At 40.0% G+C, this 18,734-nt stretch overlaps 1 long non-coding RNA gene across 1 annotated transcript in view; it reads left to right on the forward strand.

Moving 5' to 3' along the window:
- LOC141578068 (uncharacterized) overlaps positions 1-18,734 on the forward strand; it is a 205,571-nt gene that overhangs the window by 70,275 nt on the left and 116,562 nt on the right. The window contains exon 2 of the long non-coding RNA XR_012507952.1: positions 14,781-14,929. This is a non-coding gene — a long non-coding RNA (uncharacterized LOC141578068). The remainder of the gene's footprint in view (positions 1-14,780; positions 14,930-18,734) is intronic.

The raw sequence follows: 18,734 nt of genomic DNA on the forward strand, positions 1-18,734 counted from the left end.
CTTTCATAGGTCCCTACCTGTGTTTCTGATATGTATTCTCACAGTCTATCTTGGATTATAGTCAGATATACCTCAGGAGACAGAGAGAAATGTGAAGGCAGAAACAATGTCTTTTTAATCTTTACTGTGCCTAGGACCATAGTTGAGTAAACGGTCGTTGAATTGACTTGAAGAGTGATCAGTGAGAACATTTATCAATAATCTCCTTAATTTTCATGCCTAATAAAGATTGCCTTTGATATATTTAATCATGTTCACAACAATCATTAGTATATCTGTTTTATATTATGGGTTTTAATCCTACCATGAATCCTGTAAGAGAGTAAATTATCTCCATCTCATAGAGGAGGATGAATTCACATCATGGAACTAGCACTCTAATCCTGGCCACTGGTCCCTGAAGTCCCTGCCCTTTCCACTTTATCCTGAGGCATATTGTGATGGTCGGCACTTCCCTGAAGCCATTGCACTCTCCATGATTCTCAGCCACACCATCTTCTCCCAGGAGAATGCCTTAGATAGGATGGGCACATTGGTTGGTCCTTTTCTGACGGAGCAGAACCCACCAGTCCCTTTGTCCAAGGCTCCTGGGTAGGGTTCCTCATGCTGTCTGGCTGAGAGCATCACGACCATTTACTTGGAAAGATCATAGCCCTTGTTTGCATACAGCTCCCACTCTCAGCCTGCTTTGGGGCAAAAGCCTGCTTTGATCTGTATGCAGGCCTGGGAGGTTATGGCCCTAATTTATTCATGCATAACAATCTGAATTTCCTTTTCATTTGGGGAAAAGTGTAATCATTTCAAAACTTTCATAATGCTGAAATTCTTAAAGCTCTGATTGAATCTTATTTTTATTAAGTCTGGTCAGGGTGATCTATGGATAGTGCTGAAACAAAAGATAATGAAAAAGTCTTTCTTTTAAATTACTGAAGAAGATTTTTGTTAGAAGAGGTGTTCTTGTCATCAGGCAAGGTTTTAGGAAAAAAAAATTTATAATAAGCAGTGGAGTGTCAACAAACTCTTCATCAGAATCTGTTTTTTTTTTCCTACATGAATGCATCAGCTTACTAATTCACCCCATTCTATGGAAATGTCATATAAATTGAAGGAGAATAAAAAGTGTGAGGGAGACCATGGATATGAAAGCACTTTGTAAATAGCAACGTGCTTTATGACTGTGACATGTTATTATAACTTGACTTCTGCAATTCCCTTCCCCATGGTTATAAAGTATTAGAGGTCCCTTGACTCCTGTCAGATGCCTTTTTAATGATCTTTAAGCCTATTCCTGAAGGCAGGACAGTGATACTGGCAGGAAAAGTGCTTAATAATTTGTTTATGGTAAAATGCTATCCTAATTAGGAGATCTCATTAATTTCAATAAGGTATCACTCTGGCTTTTTCTCTCACCTCCCATAGTCAATCAGCAAAGCAAGTCCTATTGCCTTTGCCAGTGAGATCTCTCTCTTACCTATTTGCTTTGTCCCCACTGCCACCACCTGAGTCTGTGACCACTCATGCCACACCTGGGCAGCAGCATTCACGCCCTCCTAGAATCCACCTCCCATGGAGCCAGAGGAATCTTTTAGGAGTCATGGTAGGTCCCCTCTAGCTTCAAACTCTGCAGCAGTTTCCTCAGCATGGCCTGCCAGACCCCACGAGGTCCAGCCTTGTTTGCTCTCAACTTGTACTATCTCCATCTCCCATGCTGGCCTTATTTTTTGATCCTTCAAATGCTTGAAGCTTCTTTCTGCCTCAGGCTTGGCCTCTGCCTGGTATCCCCAGCCTCCCTTACCATAGTTGCTTTCAGCTCTTACTTTCTGACATTATCTTAGGTATGTGATTATTGATCTATCATTCATCTCTTCCTGCTCAAATATATGTTCCATGAGGGCAGGGACTGCCTCTACATTTTTTCTCTGCTGTTTCTCCAGAGCCTGGCACAGAAGAAGCTCTCATTTATCTGCTGAGCAAATGAGTGCTAACTAAAGGCAGAAACTATTGACTGAGGATAAAAAAAGAAGAGGGAATCTTCCAATAAGGTGATTTGGAGTATGCTGATAGTATGTGGAAACAACTAGTAAAATTCAATTCAATGGAGAAAAATAATCAAAATAACTATTTTTCACTAATCAAAATGACCAGTTCAGGATGAATTCAGTTATAAAAAGTAATTTGCTTTTGATAAAATAACAGCAGGTGCTATAGAGCTCTACAGCTATTCATATCTTTTGGTTAAATAAGCCAGAACTGCTTATTATTCTTGGAATCCTCTATTCTCATCAAAGTTTTACAAAGGGAACAACTACAGAATATAGATATCCTACTTTTCCAGAAAGTAATTGTTTCTGGAGAAATTCCTGATGACCAGTCTGGGAGGTCTGTGATTATGATTTTATTCTTTTCATGTACCTTATTCATTCACTTTAGTGTGTGTTGTCTCAGAATGTGTTGAATCACACATATTTTTGTGCGCCTTCTGTGTACCAGCCTCTTGCCTTGGCATTGGAGGGCGTGTGGCAACCAGACAGATATCATTCCTGCTATGGAAAAGGTTGGCTAACAACTTCCCTCAGTAGGAATTTAAGATGAACACACCTGTTACGTGCTGTCAATGTTGCCACCTCTGCAGAGTTTCAAGGAAGCTGGAAAGTGATGGTAGTTTAGCCTGAAGTTTCCAAGAAAAGCATTATGTCCTGATGAAGACCCAGTAGGAGAGTGTCTGTGAAAAAGAAAGGCAGATAGGTCAACCGTTTTTAAAATTAACTTCATAGTTCAGCCATGACAACAGTCACGCTCCTGATAAAAGCCTGCCAAGGGAGACAAAGTTTGGGCACATTCAAAGTCTTTTTTTTTTTTTTTTTAATAAATATTGCTCGGTTTTTAAAAAAACTTTCTAAAAGCTATTTTTTAATTTAATTTTGTTTTTCACGGGGGTTGCGGGGTGGGGTGTGGCACAGGATTAGGTTTTTTTACTAAATGGAGGTGCTGGGGATTGAACCCAGGACTTTGTGCATGCTAAGCACGCACCCTACCACTGAGTTATACACAGTTCCCTTCAGAGTCTTTTCAAACTCTTTGGGTTCCATGTCTAAATCCAGATTTGGGCCTTTTCAGTGTTGTATCTAGTCACTGCCACAGAAACACCTAGTGAAAAGATAAATGAGCTTATAGGGTTTGGGGTTAGACAGCAAATAACTGGAAGTAAATTGTATTTTGTTGAATTTCAAAATGGCTCAGAAACAATTGGACCATATTTTCCTCAAAATTAACATCAGTAAAAAAGATTAAGCAAAATAAAACCCTCCTGGGCAAAAAAAGTATTGTAACTGGGATTTGTTCAAACCAGACTTCTTCCAATTCTTCCATCCTTGGTTGACAAAGACATAAACTTGGGAGTGTTGGCAGGTTTTAAGCCTTTAAGATTACTGCAAAATCAAAGTTCCAAGTTTTAGAAGTGTTTAAAGAGGCTTTTTTTCTTGACATTTCTAATTTCTGCTAAGTATTGAAATATACCACCCATGTAATAATTATAGGTCATAGAATTTCATTGCTGGAAGGAATGCTGGAGACAATTTAGTCTAGTCCACGCATTTCTCCAGAGGTGAAAACTGAGACTCCGGGAGGCAAATGGACTTGCTCAAGGTTATGTGCAAACCTGGAGCAGAACTGGGATCTGAATTTTTTTTATCTTATGGAAATGCCCAATACTGGACAGGTCCAGCCTCACTTTTCTATTTATGGAGCTCTGTAAAGTCCCTGAAATTCTGGTGTACTAAAACAACTTAAGACAATCATGGTCACAGTCTTGCTTTTTTTCCTCTGAGATGTGGCATTTCAGAGGTAATGGGCACTGAAGATGCTCATTAAAAATGGAATGTAAAGAAGATTTAGGGAGCAGGAACCAGAAAGAATCAGTGTGTGGCATGAACACACTGTGGTCAGGGACCCATTCCTTCACTCTGACGTTCTTCACCCTGCTGACACCAACTCTATTCATGGTTGAGTCTTGAAGCCCACATATCCCCCTTGCCTCATGGGAGGTAGCCCTCTGCCCTGAGCCGAGGTGGCCAAATGAGTGAAGCACCTTTGAGAACAGCTTCTTTCATGAGAAGAGCATGTCCTTTTAGGGCCTCTTAGTTTCCAACTTCATTGCATGCTCCCAGCAACTAGGAGCTAAGTTACACTGAACTATAAGAATGAAAAGCAGAGGAAGGGCACCTTCTGTCACAATGGGGCTGCTCTAAGCTCTGTGATGGGTGTTAGTCATCAGCTTTCTTTGAATGCCAGAATGACACCACACAAATAGAAAGAAGGACGCTGTACACTTTTAATACAAACTGACACTTATTTCTTTCTCTTTCATCTTTTTTTGAATATAGGAAGGTGTGGATACAGATTCCTGTGGCCTATGCCTCCCCGCTCCTCCCTTAAATGCAACTGTGTCCAGACAGGGAGGGGTATGGATATAAATGAGAATTTAAAAGGTACCGAGTGAGGGGGAATTTTTGTAGGGAAGAATCTGGAAGTGTTGTCTGAGGGGTGATGGTCTGACTCAGCCCTTTGAAAATACGTAGGGGTTACCTATGTGCCACCAAAGTTTTTGTTTTTTCACACTGCTTTAACCATTTGAGACAAATGGTCACCTTTGCTTCACCCACCCTCAACACACACACGGCTTACAACAATATTTCCTGAGGTTGTGAACTCCTCAGTTTTTACAAGCTAAGAACTTCAGCTAGTTGGTAGTTGGAAGACAGATCTGTAGGGAGTAAGTAGCATTAATTATCAGTAGGCCATATCCCTTTCCAGAGTGTTCCAGCTACTTTTGGCCTAGGACTGAAAAAATTATTATTTAAACTTCCCTTGGAGAAACTATTAAATTATATTTTATTAATTAGTGTCCACTTCAATTTGAGTCCATACCCAGGGAAATTTGGTTTTGCTCTTAAGTAACAGCAATACATAATGATAATAAAATAATGTTTTAGTTTATTAATGATAATAAAATAATGTTTACTGTAAAAATTGCTTACATCTGTTGGCTTATATGTTGCCTTATACCTTCCAGATACCTTCCTTAAACCTTCCAGAATACTTCACTAATTAGCTTTTTTTGTGATGACCACGTGGAGAGCCATCATTTTTCACAATATTCTGAGCTGATGATGAAAACATTTATATGTATGGGATACTAGTTACTGATAATACCAACAATGCTGAATTCACTTGTCTTAGGTGAAAAGCCACAAGAGAAGTTTCTATTTTCAATGAAGTTTATCTGTCTGATATTTTTCTTGTGTTCAAAAGGGAGTGCACAAAGCCATTAGGGTGTCCCGAGTGTAGCTGGATGATGTAGATTCCATTTGTGGACTTGGTCAAGATCAGAGAATGTCTTCGTTTCCTGCGGCTTAGAAACACAGTTGTTAATATAGTTATTCTATCTGGTATTTAGATCCTGGACTTCGCACAGATGCACATCAAGGAGAAAAGAGGCCCTTTCTATGATAGATTTGCAGAATGACTTCAGATATTTTGACTGGAGAGCTGCAGAACAGAATGAAAACAGTGCAAGTCATGATCTCCTTTGCTGCCTTCCAGAATCCACTGGGCTCTGTAATTGTTAGTTTTCTATTAGAATATCATGCTGTGGTCCATATCCAGTGTGGTTTGGCTTTATTATCCCCTTTAAGGTCTTGTTAATGTTTAGTTGACTTATTTTATATTTTGGGAGACCCAGTAATATCTCCTACTGGCATCTTTCATCTAAAGTAGAAAGAAAGAGTTGCTGAGAATGACCTTTTTAAAAAAAAAAAAAAGAATTGTTTCATATAAAAAATTTTCATAGAAATACATGTAATAACCACATACAGAGTTTTGAATTTTTTTCTTGCAAGCCCATCCTCACTGTCTGTGGAGAGCATCAGAAGTGTTTTACGGCACTTGATCTATGGGATTGCCGTGGTACCCATACATCCTTTTGATAAGGGATGCTGTAGCCTCTGGAAACTGGGGAAGTTGAGGTGCTGTCAGCTCCTTCCACTGAAGTACTCTAGACAGAGCACCTGCAGGATTGTTGGGAGAAGGGATATACATTGGGATAGAGGATGATTTTTGCTCCTTACTGATTTCCCTCTTCTCTCCCTGACTATGAAAGTCCTGTCCCTGAGGAAGCCAATGTCATGTGCCCAAATGTATCTAGAGAGTCACTTACCTCTAATTTTTCCAGAGAGTCCTTTCTCTGGGGTTAATTTTAGCTATGTCCAGAGATATACTTGAAAGTCAATATTACTCAGATTTTTCAGGTTGCCTAATGATGGCTGGGGAGGTGGTGAAAAGGATAATATGTGCTTGTGTCAACCACCATCACTGACCTGGAGAGAGACAAAGAGCCCTTCTCCAGATTTTCTGCTTTTACTTGAAATTCTAAGTTTACTTCTCCAAGCTGTGCAGTGGTGGGGCCCTCAGATGGCTCCTCCCTGCCCCCCCCCCCCAATCTCACCCCACCTAAAGAGTAGCAGCACCAAAGAATTGGCCACAGTGGCCCAGGGCATTCCCTTAAAGCTTGCCTTGCTTCTTTGTGCACACTCAGAAAATGGGTGGTGCCAACAGTTTGCTTCTTTCCTCATTTCATGCCCCCCCCCCTTTTTGTTTGTGGAGTGGTCTTCCTGCTGTTCTTTACCACTGCCACTTGTGTGAGCATTACTGGAGTGTACTCATAGGTGGTTGTCCTGTTTAGTCCTCACCCCATGAGTAGGGAGCAGCTTGTCCTCTGTAGGAGGTGGTCATCCAGGCTTCAGTCCTGGGGAAGAGGCCTCACCTGAGACTGGACACCAGAGTACTGGATACTACCTCTTCTGTAGTTTGCCCTCTGGGGTTTCCTCTCTTAGTTGCTGAGATGTTTTGGAATGTGCTCTGTGATAGTGGGTACCAAGATGGCGTCCACTACGAGGTGGCAGACACAGGGCTGGAGTGGGATGGGTCTTGAACCCAGGACAACAGGCCCTATTTTACAAGCTGAATGGATGACCTAGTTTCATATTTCTTTCTCAAGCTCTTTCCTTTAGTTTAAAAAAAATCCTTAGTATTTTCTTAAATGTCCTGGACAGGTCTCAGCTGGGCATTAAGGGGAAAATTTGGGCAATAGCTCGTCTAGAGTGATAAAAGGGGCAGTGCCCCTTGGATTGGGGTTATGGTGGCAGCAGGAATTATGGAGAAATATTCAAGATGGAAAGCAGGGGAGGGGATGAATCTAAATCAGTGTCGGGGCCTTGACACTGCCCCCTGCTGGAGGGAATTCTCTCCACATTAGAACATCTGACTAGTGTTTTCTTAGGAAGGAGGCAGCTTCCTAATAGCTCTTTGGTACTTTGTTTCTAGAGTGTTTGTTGTTGTTTATCTGGCTGGTTGATTTATTTGTTTCAAAGATACAAAGATACTTAGGCAGAGTTGAGCAACAATTGTTTCAACTTAACAGAACAGTCAGAGACACCTTGTTAGAAGCAGATCTCTATTTAATCTCTAGAAAGTGAACCCTTGGCTTTATATGGTCATCATAAACAAGGATTTTTCTTTCTTAAAGACAAAAATTAAGGAAACAGGTGTTCTGTTGTTTGAAGATTAGGCAGTTCATGGTATCTATCAAATGACATCTGAAATAATGAATTCCAGGTGAAATGAATAGATAACCGAGCTTTTTCTCAGCATCTATAAATTTGACATCAATCACAAGACTACTCCTGCCCAGCCTAGCAGTATGTGACATGTTACCAATGATGGTTAATTTCTAGGCCAGCAGAAATTATTTACCAACATGCTTCTTTGTCTGTGGTTTGAACTGAATCCACCACTTAAGTGAACCTGAAATAATCCAGCTGCACTGCACCACCTGTAGGACAGATATGTGCGGGTGCTGCCTGAAACCATGACCCAGTGTAGGTTTCTTTCTTAGAAACCTGATCATTTATTTTCCTTAACTTCTGAATTGAATGATTATAGCATTTTCAATACTCCTTTTTTTTTTTTTTTTTTGAGAACTTAATTATAATAACGCCTTCTAGATATAGCACGATGATTCAGAGTGTTGGAGCTGAATAGGTCTTGAATACTCTTAATTGACCAGAAAAAAAAAATTACTAACACAGGTATTTACATTCACTGGCTTCTTTCTCTTTAAATTCACTTTTTCTATATTAATTTCCTATAGCTTCAATGAGATCTTACATTTGATGTTTTCACAAGACTAGAAGCTCTCAGGTGATAGGACCATTCCTGCCTTGTTCACCACTGTTGTCTTGTAGTTTTTGCATGTAACACAGTACTTTGCAGACAGTAAGTCCTCAGCAGATATTTGCTGAATGAGTGAGTTCTTATAGCCTTTTCATCTGCCCCTTTTAAAGATATGTCTATAATGGCTTTAGTTCAAATGCCCCTTCTTTGTAGAGCTTCCCTTGACCTCCTAATATAAAATAACCAAATATTGGTTATTCTGTTTCATAGAAACCAGATTTTCTCCCTCTAAAGTACTTCTTGTATTGATTTATCTATAATTTATTTATTCAGTGTGTGTCTCAACCATTTGATAGTTCTATGAGGACAAAGCCCAGGTCTGTTTTGTCCCACACTCGAGCACAGTGCCTGGTGTAGAGTGGTGCTTACTAAACAGCAGATGACTGGACTGAGAAGTGAGCATCGTGTACCCACAAGCATGTCTGCCGTGACAGTTCTTTGCTGGCCCTCTTTTATCCTGGAGCAATAAAAAGCAGTGAAGAATACCACAGAGTGGCCATAAGCGCTCTTATCTCAGCAAATTGTTAGAGGTAGAGTGGCCAAAAAGCATAGGTTTTATCATACAGTAAATGTTAACTCCAGGGATATCAGTTTTGGGAATGAGAAGTTCTCTATTTCAACATATCATAATGTGGCCTAAGTCAGGACCTAGTTGCAATTCTGGCTTTAATAACAAACTGTGTAATCTTGGGCAAATTACACAACCTTTCTGAACCTCTTTTCCTAAGATGTAAATTTGGAACACAAATAGTGCTTACTTCTCATGGTTATTTAAAAGATTAAACAAGATAATGTATGTAAAGTATATAGTTGAGTGCCTGGCACAGAATAAGGAATAAGTACTCAATAAAAGTTATTATTAAATTAATAATAACATTTGAAGTCCATCAGTGGGCCAGCAGTGTCCCAGGACTCAGTTAGGTTATAATTAAATATATTAAACAATGTCTAATGTTTGACTTCAGTGAGAGGAATTATTGCTTTGCTTTTAATGGCTATAAAATTCTACTTAGCTAAATAATGGAATCAGATGAATTCCCTACAGTCAAATCTGGATTTAGTAAGATCTGGAAGGTTATGGCATAAGGCACACTGTCACTGCAGTTTAAAACATCTCTGTACCCCCAGTATTACAGTCATTTAATAGTATGCTGGATGATCTTTTAAAATTTCTTTGATAAGAAGAAAATTCAACAACAAAAATAAGAGTTGAAAAGAAATCTATATCCATAACCTCACCAAAATGTAATATAAACAATATCCTGTGATAACAAATAATTAGATAAATATCCTTTAAAAAAATACCCTTTTTAATCTCTTGTCAAAAGTATATTATAAATATATTAAACTTTTTCCTTATTGAAAAATAAATATAACCTTTGAATATACATGTTTAAAAATGTTTAGTCTTATTGACATGACACAATAATATATATGTAGCAATTTAGATAATTTCCAGTGATAGGTAAGACCTAAATTACAGGAACCAGAAACCTAATATTTCAAATTGAATAATCTTGCTAACCATTTATTAACCAGTCACTCATTTCAAGGGAACAAAGTCAATGGGTTTTTAAAAATTTCTTACTTATATTAATAGTTCTGTTATAATTTCCATTAAACCATATCAGAGTTCTTCTATATCACAAAGACTACAAAAGCTGGACATTTATTTCTTTATCAAATGTGTGTGATCCTCCTAATCCCTGTGTGTTTATATGGGGATCAGCAGAGACTCATACTACAGCAGTCAGCCTACAATTTTCTCATCACGCTTCAATTTGGACCAAAAAAAAAAGAAAAATACAATTCAGAAAAAAATTCTCACATTTCGTATGTGGCTGGTATATTGTAGGATAGTTTTTTTCCATGTTACTCATGCCTTCAAGTATTTGACAGGATAAAGACTTTAGCAAGCCACTAATTTCTTGTGTTTGTCATCTCTTTCTTATTTAAGGGGTTGGCAGGGTGTGTGTTTAAGAAAAGAGGGTGTGAGCACTATAATTCTAGCTCACAGCTTCTGGGGCACGTTGGAGAAACCACCTCATGGTGCTCTTCCTTTCTATCTCTGAACACGAGATAAGAAGATTGTCTTCAGGGATGGCAGAGGGTAGTGAAACCAACAGCTGCCTTTACTGTTACTGTATTTGCTGCTATCCCCACCCTATCTTTTTGAAAAGGGTTATGAACTTAAGACATGGGCAAGAGTGACAGTAAAATTTGCCTTTTTAGATTAGGAAGACCTCCTTGATTGCTCTTGATTGTATTTTCATTCCATTAAAGACAATGCCAAGCAAATACTACCCTTAAAGATTATATATCAATATGCTTTCTGAAATTCTTTAATATTGCATAGGTTTATGTTTGCACATCTCTTTTCCATAATCAATCTGTCATTCTCTCTTACACACACACACACACACACACACACAATTTCCCATTGGCACATGCATCTGAAAAACAAAACAAAAAGAACAACATAATGCTCCTCAGATAATTCTAAATGTCTCCTTGCCTTATCCCAACAAAACTCATGGAAAGAGTTGTTTATATTTTGTGCCTCCACTTCCTCATCTTTCTTTCCATACCCACCCAGCTTCATCCTGGCTTTTGCTCCCCATCATTCCATTGAATTGGCCCTTATCAAGGTCACTAATAACCTGCACAATAACTTGTATCTTGCTAAAGCCATTTGCCAACTTCCATTCTCATCTTACTCCATCTGTCAGTAGCAGCTGACCTTGCTGAATACACTCTCTTTTTTTAAGCATGCCCTCCTTGTAACACTCTTCTCTGGCTTCTGTGACACCATTCTCCTTGTATTCCCTAACTCAGGAAAGCCCTATTTCATCTCCATTGTTGGTTTTTCCTTTTCTACCAGGTATGTTATGGGCAAGAGCTCTGATCACAGCAGACTCCTCCATCTGCACTCTCTCCCACTTCATGGCGTTAATACCTGTGTACAACGGCACATCCCAAACATGCATCTTTAGTCCAGCTCTAGATTACTTATCCTACTGTCTACTCAACATCTCCACTTGGATGTCTAAGAACTACAAAGGAGACAGAAGGACCAAGTGACATACCCCTTTCTGTAGATAAGAGAGGGCTTAGTTAACTTATTTCTCAAAGAGAGTAAACTGAAGTGAATTCTTGAGATGCAGCCATTGTACTATATTCTCAAATTTAGGACAAATACCAGGGCCAGGAACACTTCAAATAGTTGTAAATATATATGTATTTATACTGAAACATGTCTCACCTACTTGATAATCTCACATGCCTGTAACACCTCTGAAAATCTTTTCCTAAAACTGACAACTTACTCCTGGAACTCACAGTCCTCTCCACTTTCCCCTCTGTCTTTCCTCCATGTGCCCTCTGACCTTAGGTGGTAAGTCTTCATGTGCTTCTCAGACTAATATTTGATGGTCCAACTCTTCAAACTCTGTGTGCCTGAAGTAATCATCAACCCCACTCTTGCAATGATCCTAGTGTCAAAGCACTCAACATAATTTCCCCTCACTCCTATTCAGTAGACAAAAATAGTGAATATTGATACCATCCTAAAGGACTCCTCTCAAATGATCCATTTTTGTATCAGTCAGGAATTATAAACACATGTGAGAATCGAATGTTAGACTTATAGAGAAAAATCTAATTCTTTATTCCTTTTCTTATATCCAGTGATTGTTTCTGTCATCACAATTACTTTAAAAGCATCTGGGATTTAGTGCTTTAAAGGAACTCACTCTGCCAGATTCAGACACGGTATGCCAAATGGTACTTATTCACAGTTTTCCACATTCTCCTCCCCATCCCATGACCACCCAGAAGGAGTACTTAGTCTGTAAAATGGCAGGGAGAGTCCTTTCTACTTCTCCTTATTTTGTAGCCTTCTTTATAGAAGAAACTTCCATCCTTCCTCTCACACATCCGTAACTCACTTTTTCTTAGTGGAACAGAAATTCCTAATCTGATTGGTACCACCTAACATTCACTAGGTCACCTTTTACTAATGGTGGTATCCTTGTGCTCTCAGTTGCCACATGTCCCTCTTGCCCTTGGGGGCAGTGACCCCTTTGTTGGTAGCACACTTAGGCAGGAACATGGCCATATTTTCAGCCCATTGTACCCAGTTTCTGAATTGCTGTGGGCCCAGCCATTTCCAGTTCAGGAAGGAAGACATAAGATGCTCCAAGTTGGCCTCAGACCAAAGCTATATTCTTGGATATAAGTTTACCAGGAACCCTGCTTTTATGAGGTTATTGGTATTTGGCCAAATTAATAAAGCAGTACTTCGTGTTTCAAGTGGCTGTTAACCACCTGGGCATCTATATTACCAGTAAGAAGTCCTGGGAGGAAAAGAGGGGAAGGGCCCCAAACTCCTAACGTAATAATTTAAGCAATTTGGAAACTAAAAGTGGCATTTCAGTGATATCAGTTCACTGTTATTGCCATACCAAATAACCACACATTAACCCATCTGTTGTCTCACAGTTCTGTACGTCAGGAGTCCGGCACAGTATGGTTCAGCTGATTCTCTACTTAGGACCTCACAAGGCTGAAGTCAAGATACCAGCATAATTGCCTTCCTTTACGGAGGCTCTGTGTGTGCATGAATCTGCTTCCAAGCTCATTCAAGTTGCTGGCAGAGTTTAGTTCCATAAGGTTGTAGGACTGAGATCCCTGTTCCCTTGCTGACTGTCATCCAGCAGAGGCTCCCAGCTTCTAGAGGCCACCCATATTTCTTGTCTCATGGCTCCCTTCTTCCATCTTCAAGGCAACAGTGGCAAGTAGAATCCTCATCCATACTCTGATTCTTTCTAATTTCCCTTTTGCCTCACATTTCCTCTGCTGCATCTTTCTGCCTTCCTCTTCTTTTAAGGGCACAGGAGATTAGAATGGGACATCTTTACAACTATTCCTTCCACGCAGTGCATCTATTTTTCAATTACAATCCTCAGCACCTCTCACGCCCTCAGTTCTGGCTAAATTTTCACTTTTGCCCCAGATGTCCAGGCACTGAATTTTGCTCACTAAAATTCCTCTGTCCAAGGGTCAGCCTCTTTCTAACACTGTCTAACTGTGTATCATTGGACAGGTCCCTAAACCTCTCTGAGCCTCATTTCCCTCATGTATAATAGAGATTTTGTACTCTCCAGTGTTATTCCAAGTATTAAATGAAAATGTATTGAGTAAATTTTGAAAACTGTAAAATGAAATAAGAACATTTATTGTACTCCCTCATGTTCTAAATATATTTTAAAAAATAGAATGGAAAGTGTTTAAAAAGTGGCAAAAGAAAGCTAAGAACAATAACTGAGTGTTGATCTAAACTTGTTTACATATTGTTTTGATATGGTGATTTCTGAACCTAGTTGGAACTGAAGTCAGAAAACATGGGCTAGAGTCCACTCATTAGCTGAGTGACCTTGGCCACACCATTTAGTTTCTCTAGGTCTTTTTTCCCCCTTCATCTGTTAAATTAATGTGTTTAACTAAAGGACCTCTGATGTCCCATTTAGCTCTGAAATTCTGTGCTTTTAGTTTATGCTCTTTCTTCAAGGTGTGCTAAGAATCAGAGTTGTAAGAAGCAATCTACTTATAGTCAGCTGTTCACAGATGACTGTAAAATGCCCAAGACAAGCTCTTAATACTGGGCCTAGAAATCTTTTCTAGGATAACCTGAAATATGTCCGTAAATCCCAGCAGGCATTTTAGTCTTTTATCATTATAATCAAGCATTTTTTTTAGCATCCAGTTCCAAAGTATTTGACTAATGAATAGCTTCTGTTTAGAAATTCATATTATTTAATTGACAAGATGCTATTATGTTTCAGGAAAATACTAAATATGTTGCATCAATAAAAAGTTGTTCTTGAATTCTGTTTCTAAAAGAAAAATCAAGCAGGAACACAAAATCTATTCAATATTTGTGAACTTCTGGGTTTCACCAATTTTTCAGAATTTGTATGTTAATAACTTAAATGGTAAAATCTGCCTTTTCTCTCCCTAAGAATTCTGTTTTTCTTTCAAACAAACCATGAAGATTGAATTACTAATGCATGCATTCAGTTTGCTGAGTGTTCCTCCATTCTGTGTTGTGGATCTGGAGTAAAAACTATCTTTATAAATTTTAGTTTTGAACTTTGAAAAGGAAAAATGTCCCCCAAACTCTCTTTTGGTGGGTTTTCCAGCAAAAGGACACTCATTTCCATTAGGATGTTGGTGCTGAACTTGAAGAAAATGGGGTTGTGAATTTTCAAGTCCCCTTTCCCTTGGTAGGCACCTCGGAGAGTTCTATTTCCTTCAGAGGCTGGGCTGGCAGCAGGAAAATGACAAAGCTGGCTGAATGTGAGCACAAGCCCTTGTCACATTTGAGTTAGTGCTTCTTATTGGGGGAGAAATGAGTGATTGTGACCACACTATGGTGGTCAACCAGCCTTCACTTAAAGAAAATAATTTTCTTTGCCATGGTAATCTCCTAGGTTGTTGTAGCTGGCTGGGATTGAAGTCTCACAAGACGAATGTGTTGTGCAGTGTGTGGAGCTGTAATCAGTTGCACGTGTATGAGGGTTTCAGCCCCCTTGGATCAGGAGTGGCGTTGGAGAGGAAATGCTAGGATGCACCGAGCAAGGTAGGAACACGGATGGGCTCACCCACTCTGCTCGCAGTTTCTTAACTACAAGTCGGCAGTTTTACTGGGGGGTTAGACACGACGGGGCAGGGCAGGGGCGGGGGGTGGAGAGAGATAGACAATGAGTGAGAGAGAGAGGAGAGAGAGACAGAGAGAGAAGAGGGAAGTTGGGCCTATGAAAAAAGAGGAAGGGAAGAGTGCAAAAGTAGCAAAGTAACAGCAGACCTTGACTTTGTTTTTGGAATTGCAAGAAAAAAGGAGAAGCATAGGATAGGACACTCATTGATTCACTGATTATTTATTCAACAAATTGAGCACCAGCTTTGTGCTCAGTACTCTGCTGGTTGTTGCGGATACAACAGTGAATAGGCACCCTCCTTGCCCTTGAGGAGCTTATGTATGATCACTGGGAAAGACAGTCTCAGAAGTGCATTCAGGTGCTCCTTCTATGCCTAGACTTGCTCAGGAAAAGAGAAACTCTGCTGACCAGGTGGGTCCTCCAGGTCCTCCTAGAAGGTATTCCTGTGAGTAATGAATGCCCCTTCCCTGAGCATAAGGCACTCCTATTAGGCCTGCTCACTGGGGTCTTCCACTGCAGAAGCTACGGTTTGAGGAAGCACTTTTCAATTTTCACATTTTGGAAGACTATTGGCAAGCCATAGTTCATGGCTGTTTCTACTGGACAGACTTGTTTGTGTTGGGGAGAGAACAATTGTAGGGTGACATTTATAACATCCTTACATGGAGTTGGAATAATTTTGTAGGACAGTCAGAATAGTTAGTCTTCTGATATAAGAATGAGTGAGAGCAAAGCAGGCCAGAATTGGCCAGACACTCTTTCCACAAGTCCAGCCTTATTTGTCCTGTATCTCAGTTCCGGATCTTGGTAGGCAATAGGAAGCATCAAATAAACTGACTCATCCTGATCTGTCACTGGCAGTCACTGGGCAGGAGTCAGCTCTCCCTTTACCAAGTGACGTTAATGCTGCTGTGGCCCAAGTGAGTTCGTAATGGGAGATTTCAGACACTCAGTCAGGACTAGGAAAAAGGCACAGGCTTTGGGCTCTCCTCAATTCCTGGCTTATTCTGAAAATGCATAAATCTGAGGGGGAAGATTCTGATGTGTCTGATGGGAGAGAAGGCGGAAGCATCTGGGAGCAGTTCTGGTGAAGCTTCTCATTCTCCACCTATGAACAATCACTACTTAAGTCTTTTGAGTAGAAATTCTAACAGCTTAGAAGCACATTCTGACTTGAATTAAAATATGTTTTTCATTCTAAAACTGGGAAAGTGCACTTCATATGTAATCATTTTTGTCAGGTCCTCCCGCCTCAAAAAAGTATGGCTTTTTAGACTAATCCCTGGATGAAAAGTGCTTTGAGTTTGAGACCCATCCCCCATCCCTTTTCTTTCACAGTTTTGCCTTTAGCCTCCCCAAGAACCATTAAAACTGGCAAAACAACTGCTTCCCCTGTCGCTGGGCTCCCAGTGATGGACTCAAAGCAGGGTGGCTAAAAGAATCCCCGGGTTATTCCTCTAATCACTCCTTGTTTAGGAAATAAAGTTTTGCTTATTTATTGTAGGTTGTTTTTTTTTTTTTCAAATGAAGAGATAGGAAATTGAAATTTGAAATACTATTGGCATTTATGTTATAAATATATTTATCTACATGTAAATGTTAAATTTAACGTATTTAAAGATTATTTTAACCACCATTTACGGGGTATTTTACAATTCCCAAGGTCCTTCATATAATACGTCATCATTTGACCCTCATAGTAGTGCTATAGGAGCAGCTCCATAATTGCCTTTTTCCCTCCAGAAGAAAGGAGAAGAGGTCCACATATGTGCTCCCTGGATTGTGCCAGTCACTCAAAAATATTCTGTGCATCTATGCATATATATTCCAATATGTATTCTTTCATATCATTCTTACAGCAGCACTGTAAAGTAGGTATTATTTGTATATTTATGTTTTTATGGGTTGAACTCACCTAGCTTTTAAACAGGGAACCCAGGACCCAAAGCCCTATGCTTTGGTTTGTTGGGCCCCAAAGTCCAGTGCTCTTGCTCCTACCCCCACCCTCCCTACTGAGGGCCGGTCTTGTTTGTTCTGGCCCTGGTGGCTCTTTCTTCTCCAAGCACCACTAACCTCTGTCTGCAGAAACAGCAGCTTTGTTCCAAGTCATGGCTGTAAAGTGTCTGTCTGAGAGGCATATTTGGCCAATATGGCAGATTCTCCCATTTAATAAGGAACTGGGAGGATGTTTCACCCACAGCGCCCACTGCCTCTGAAATTCTGGGATGGGGACGCGGAAGGGTGCTGGTCGGTGCCTCTCTTCGCAAAGGCAGACGTTTTGCTGCCTTTGTCCATATGCAATCAGTTATTGCTTACTGCTCACCCATCACCTCGATTGCATTTCTCTAAAGTCATTTCGTTTTGCCCCCGCATCTGGGAACCACAGGCCTGGACTGCGAATTTCTGACTCCCTCCTTTATGTCATTCTGCCTGCTCCATGCTACTCAGTAAAATGTAGATTTTGTCCCTCCACCACACACATCATCTCCTTCCTCACCCCTCTCCAGTCTTTTTTTTTTTTTTTTTTTTAACCTAGAAATGTTGGCTCCAGTCAGGGTAGAAGGCAAGGGATGTAAGGGGGGAAAATCAATGCTGGCCTCTGGCTATCATTTAAACAAAACAGAATCAGCTTCTGTAGACAGCTGCTATTCTCAGGCTAAGTTTTGGTGTTAAAACACTTGAAACTGAAGAAAGTACATTACAAAATGTGTTTTATAAGCAATACTTTTTTGATTCCAATGTTTTAAAAACATTTCATCTCTTATTTCTTGTCTCATCCTCTAAAACTAGTAATAGCCTAGGCTAACTAAAAAACTCCTATAAACCCTATCTAGATTAAAATACAGTAGCCCATTTCCAAGCTTTCACAAGTAAAGCCATTTTGGAATAATTTTAACCATTTTTAAACAAACTCTTCACTGAACATTTCAACATGGCACCCAGAGGGTGCTTTGCGAACCTGACAACCATTTCCTGTTTTTCAAGAACAAGAAGGAGTTTTAAAGAAAGCAAGGTCTCCCCCTTTCAGATGTAGAAATAATAATAAAAATGACTCTACAGTCCTTAGGGCTGGCTGGGAGACACATCCAAGAACAGGTAGTGAGGACCTAATGGGTCATGACAGCTCAGATATAGAAGTTATCTCCCCACAGTAGGGGTGGCCTCATTAGCCACTTCTGGTTTAGTTTTGCTGCAGCAGCCGTGAGTGATGAGGCCACCCTTATCTCACAGAGACGAAGACCATATTCTCCAGTACTGTGACATTTTATGTCTGTATAACCACTTATGGCATAGATTTCATTTCCCAGCTACACATGTGCATCACACACACACACAGAGACACACACACACACATACACACACACACCAGAAGAAGAAAGAACTGTCTGTCTTTGAGTGACGTTCAAAGTTGAATGTGGCTACTGCAGATTGAAAGAGAACTCTTACCCCCAAACTGTAGGCACTTGAATGACTTTCAAGAAAACCAACTTCCCTTTCTCTCTTAATATGATTTTCATACCAATTTAGCTCCCTATGCCAAAGCATTTTAGAAATGGCAGTAGTACATTTAAAAAACCGAAAAGTGACACCCCTTGTCCATGAAGGGGAAAGCAAGCTAATTCCTTGACTAGAAAGTGGCAGTGAGGTTGGTCCATCTCTGTCCCATGAGCCACTGGTGTCACAAAGCTGACAAAATGCACATTCTCAGGTCAGTTCTTTCTTCAA

The sequence above is a fragment of the Camelus bactrianus genome, chromosome 1 (assembly GCF_048773025.1).
Source record: "Camelus bactrianus isolate YW-2024 breed Bactrian camel chromosome 1, ASM4877302v1, whole genome shotgun sequence".
Lineage (NCBI taxonomy): Eukaryota > Metazoa > Chordata > Mammalia > Artiodactyla > Camelidae > Camelus > Camelus bactrianus.